Below are 6,000 nucleotides of genomic sequence, written 5' to 3'. Positions count from 1 at the left end.
GCACGTCCTAGGAAAGGCTGAATGTTTTGGAGCTCATAAAAGCATATTGATTTGATAATGATGGAATAATATACATAACAAATTGTGTATGTTACATGATCACTCCATCACTCTATCAAAAGAAATACTGTTGGTAATTTTACTTTTTGCAGCTTTGCCATAGCAATGATTTGTGTATGTCACAACCAACCATTTCTTAAATTTTGCACCAATCCTTGAACCCACTTACATCACGTGAGGTAATACACAGATGTAGACATTTCTCCACTAATATATATAATGGGAAGTCAAGCAAAATAACACCCTTTATTGGGTAACTAAACAGATTACAATATGCCAGCTTTCAGGGCAACTCAGGCCTCTTGCCTGAAGAAGGGGACTGAGCTGTCTCAAAAGCTTACATAATGTAATCTTTTTAGATATCCAATAAAAGGTGTCATTTTTATTTTTATTTATGACTTCTTATTACATCCATAATGGCTAACCCTTGTCAGGGATGCTGGGGCGACGACCCGGCTGGGACACCCTGAAGAACCGGAAGAGGGTCTACACCCGCCCTGGATCACTTGGGGGCCGCCACCCTGGTTGCTTTGGGGGCCACGGGTAGAGGGCTTGAAGGCCCAACCCTGTATGGGGCCTGTGGTCACCGCCAGGGGGTGCCCCAATGCCTTGGGAACCCTGGACCTCAGCACTTCCACCACACCAGGAAGTGGTGGGGGGAAGAGAAGCAGGGTCACGCGTAGAGCTTCCGGGAGAACAGCCGGCACTTCCACCACACTGGGGCGTGTCAGCGGGAGATTGCCGGGGAGCACCTGGAGCTCATCCGGGTGCGGATAAAAGGGGCCGCCTCCCTTCATTCGAGGCTGGAGTCGGGTGGAAGCAGGACAAGGCAGAGGGAGCGAGAATGGAGGCGACCCGAATATAAAGATCATCGTCCCAAGTGTGGATGAGGATGGATATGTGAACCGCTGTGGATGTTACAGTGCCAACACACAGGTGGTCATGGATGCAAACTGTAATGTGGTAGCTGGCATAATGCCCGGAAGACAAGCAGGGCTGGATGGTTGATTGAAAGTGGCATGCTAGGCTCTGCAATTAACATTCCTCTGGAACATTCACATTACACTTTACAAGTCCGGGAAGGCTTAAGAAGACAAGCGGAGACTCCTGCACTATTGGATAAATAGAGCCTCACAGAAGGTAAGGAGAGAATCACAAAAAGGGGCGCAGCACACAACTCTGGAAAAAGTTCAAGAGCACTGGAAGAGTGAACTTCAGAAACAGCACAAGAAGCACCGTAGCTAGTTTCAATAACTGCTACATCACAAGGTGTTTCACGTGGTCATAGCTACAGGAAGGTGATTTTTCTGAAAGTATAACTGTGGATCATTTATAGTTAAATAAATGTGCCTGTTATTGGTCTTAACACCAATTCGGTTTGCATGTTTCTTGGTCTTTTCGTTTTGATGCTTTTTTAGTATTATTCTTAATGTTGTTGTGAAATGGCGACAATTATGTGCAACTTAGCACAGTATCCTATCTCAGTGCTTCCCAACCTGGATGAGACCCCACTCTCGCCTCATCACTCCACTGATTGTGCTCAATTTATAGTGGCAGCCGCGCAGGTGGATCTTGGACGATTTCCCCAACCTCTGTTCTGACGATTGAGCTTGATTCATCTAATGATGTGTTTCTTAGGTTGTGATTGCCCTGCAAAGAGTTGCCACGTGCGTGGCTGCAACTAAACCACCAGACAATGATCAAATGGGCATCCCCAACGTTTGGCAAGGCTTGGGGAAAAAGGCTTGGTGAATGGTAGCTGCATAGCAAAGGTTACAGGTCACAGAGACATGCAATTGTCAAAATTAGGCCACAGGAAAGAAAAATGTTTAAGAACCATTGATCTTCTGCGCTGATGGCTTGATGATCACACTTGATTCACCAAGGGAGACCACTCTGCTTCCCCCATTCAGATGTTCAGAAGGAGCCAAAAACCAAAGTGGTCACAAACACACTGGACTGTGGCAACACAAAAGCTGGGAAACACTTTCCTCCCTCAACATGTCTTTCTCCTTCTTCTTCTTCTTCTTCTTCTTCTTCTACCACTCCTTTAAATATCACGGTGATGTAAAATCGAGACGTCACCCATTCTAAAAACTGGCCTCCTACTTCTTGTTGGGTCTAGGAGTAGGTTGCTTCATAATTGCTTCTCCTGTCCTTTTTTGAGGTAGAACAAATTCTTATTCTGGTCAGAATTTTTTGCAATTTCTAAGAGCAGTTCCATGGTGCTAGAGAAATACGGGTACAGGTGTGTGTTAAACTTGTCAAACAGGTTGTAATCTCTGCCAAAGGGGCTTCAGCTAGGTACTGAGTATAGGGTCTGAAAACTTGTGTTAATGTGATAGTTCTGTTTATTATTATTAATTAATTTGCAAACAATTTCTAAAATCTTGTCTTCATTTTATCATTCTGGTTTACTGAGTGCTGCTTGATGTGTGGAAAAAATGAATTTAAATGATTTTAGCATAAGGCTGCAATAAAGTAAAATGTGGCAGGGTGGGGGGATCTGCATACTTTCTGATTCCACTGTATCTTATTACTATTGCAGAAAAACATTAACACTTAGGTTCAACAGCCAGTTTGGTTAGGAGACAAAGGTTCTGCATTCTCCTCATTCTTCTGTATGAGGATGGATGCATTATACTGGCACCCATCCTATCCATGGTTGGTCCCCCTCTTTGTCATAAGCTGACAGGATGGTTTTCTAAAACTGGATTAAGATGATTCAGTAAATGAACTGTTCCAGAAAAATGTAAAGGAAAGACACAAAACCAAGTATAAATGCCTGGGCAGTTGATTTATTTTCCATGATTTCTGAAGTAACGACATAGTTTTACAGTTTTCAGCACAATATGGTCTGTAAAGGACGTGAGAGTTGCTCCTCGCACTTTGAGATCTCTGAGGAATGACAATGCCGTTTCAGTGGGAGTGTCAAGTGCTTTAATTGGGTCGGAATACTTGGCTTATTTGCAACTAATTTCTATTTAGGCAGCAGTATGAAATTAAAGATGTGTTACTATAGTAACATGGTTGGCTGAAACTTAAGCGTGTTTCAAAAAATGGAAAAAGCCAAAATTGTTTCAATAGTTGAATATCCCTCCACCTATTTTCCTAATGGGAGCTCTCCATGTGAAAAAAAGCTGCAACCTATACCTGCAACACCAAGGGCAAGGCAGAAACCCAACATGGGTGTGTGCCATTCTGTCACTTGATGCTCTCACATGCATGCCAACTCGATACCAGATCAATTCAAGTTCGACAGTTAAACAAAGTTATATGTGTGGGGGGCAGAAGTAAAGCCTAACCCTAACCTATACAGTGATGGCAAGAGTGTGCAGGCTGTAATAGACATCAACCTGGTTGGGAACTAAGGTCGGACCACTAGAGCTGAGAAGCAGTGATGTTAATTTCTGTGGCACCATGACATCATGCTTGTTCAAACTGGACTATGTGGAGAAAATGCAGCAGATACATAAAAGACATTAAAATTCTGCACAGATAGTGAATTGAACAGCAGTCCATGGGGCACATTAACTGCGGCACCGCCGTGGTAACTTTGGGCTGAATGCTAACCAATTAATTTGGTCCACCATCTGTAAGAAACAGGACTCACGTTTCGCTGTTCAACAATTTATTCTTACAGAGTATGGATATTATGGAAAGGAAGTGAATGCTAATACAGTGACTATGAAATATGTTCACTCCCTTGGAAGTTTTCACATCATATTGTTATACAACATTAATCACAATGGCTTTCACTTGTCAGAAGAAAAAGATTCTTTAATGTCAAAGTGAAAACAGATCTCTGCAAAGTAGTTTAAGTTAGTTACAAATATAAAATATAAAAATAATTAATTGTATAAATGTTCAGTTCAACTCAGTTTTTAGAAGCTGGATACCATAACAAGCCTTGAGTCTCAATATTCGCTTTTCACATCATTCCACCGCCATTTTTTCCTTTTCTTCCCTGAAAAACTGCTCAAGCTCCATCAGGCGTCATGGTGGTCATGAGTGATCAGCCTTTTTAGGTCTAGCCACAAATCCTCAGTCACACTCAGATCTGAACTCTGACCTGGCCACTCCAGAATAGCCATTCTTATGTAACTTTAGCTTTCTGGTTGGGTTCATTGTTTTGCTGAGTATCAAATCTTCTCCCAAGACACAGGTTTCTTGGAGATTGCATTAGGTTTTCCTCCAGGACTTCTCCATATTTTGCTGCAATTATTTTCACCCTCACAAACTTCCGGTGCCTGCTGCAGAGAAGCATTTCCACAGTCTGATGCTGCCACCAGCATACTACGTGGAAGGGCATGGTGTGTTTTTGATAATGAGTAGCATTCAAATAAAGTGTTTAGTCTGACGACCAAAAAGCTCAGTTTTGATCTCATCAGATCACAGAACCTTTTCTTCCAGATCACTTCAGAATCTCTCATGTGCCTCAAGGAAAACACCGGCTGAGATGTTACGTGAATTGTTTTCCCCCTAGTGGCTTTCTCTTTGCCATTCAAAACTGTGACTGCTAAAGAACCCGGACAACAGTTGATGTCTGCACAGTCTCTTCAATATTGTCCACTGTAGCTTGTAACTCATTCAGAGTTCCCAGAGGTCACTTGGTGGTCTGTCTGACTTCTTTTCTAATTGCATCACCACTCCTTTTCTCTGAATGGCCTGCCCTAGCAGACTTAAATCTGTACCATACTCTTTACATGTCTTCATGACTGATTTAACTGGATATTCAGTAACTTGTCTATGTATCAAGTTTCTTGGAGTGATCATTTGTCTTCATTATGTAGGTTGGTCTGCTATACTGACTGACCACAAGTTGGCCATTCTACAGTCAGGTGGATTTAGAATACAATCAATTAAAGCCCCAGACAGGAGATCTCCTTTGAACTATTGATGTGACTTCTAAAATTGATTGGCTCCACCAGTGATGAGTTGGATGTTTTATTAGTACTTACGCAACCAAACCATTTTGTGATTATCATTCATAATTAAGTTAAACCATTTTCAGGATATCCATTTTTGCTTTGACATTAGCTAGTTAGCTAACTAGCTATCTATCTATCTAGCTAGCTAGATAGATAGATAGATAGATAGATAGATAGATAGATAGATAGATAGATAGATAGATAGATAGATAGATAGATAGATAGATAGAAATGCAATATATGATAGATAGATAGATAGATAGATAGATAGATAGATAGATAGATAGATAGATAGATAGATAGATAGATAGATAGATACTTTATTAATCCCAAGGGGAAATTCACACTATTCACATTAAATAATCTTTTTGTTGATCAATGTAAAAAAATCCAAATTCAATCCACTGTGATTTAATGTTATATTATATTATATTATATTATATAGTACTTGACAGTACTCTGTCTTTCCAATCTCATATTAATAACGTCACCCCGTTTGCTTACATCCACCTATGTAATATTAATCACATCCGCCCCCCTCTCGCCCCCCATACCACTGCCATTCTTGTCCACAGTTGTTACTTCTCATGTTGACTACTAAAATTCACTCTTCTTTGATCTCTCTAATAAATCTCTCCATAAGCTTCAGCTGGTCCAGTATTCTGCTGCACACATCATTACTCGAACCTCGTCTATTCACCATATTACTCCGGTCTTGCAGCAGCTTCATTGGCTCCCGATTAAGTTTCAAATTGATTTTAAAATTATTCTATTAACATTAAAGGCCATTCATAACCTTGCCCCTCCAGATCTGTCGACCTTCTTCATGTTGCCATTCCCTCCCGTAACCTTAGATCCTCTTCCTCCATCCATCTGACCGTCCCTCTTCGCCCATCTTACCACCATGGGGAGAGGAGCATTCAGCCATTCTGAAACTCATTACCTACTGAACTTAGAAGTATCAAATCATTTTCAATCTTCAAATGTACATTTAAAACCCATCTTTTTA

Source organism: Polypterus senegalus, chromosome 11 (genome assembly GCF_016835505.1).
Source record: "Polypterus senegalus isolate Bchr_013 chromosome 11, ASM1683550v1, whole genome shotgun sequence".
NCBI classification, from domain to species: Eukaryota; Metazoa; Chordata; class Cladistia; order Polypteriformes; family Polypteridae; genus Polypterus; species Polypterus senegalus.
This window is presented reverse-complemented; position numbering follows the sequence as displayed.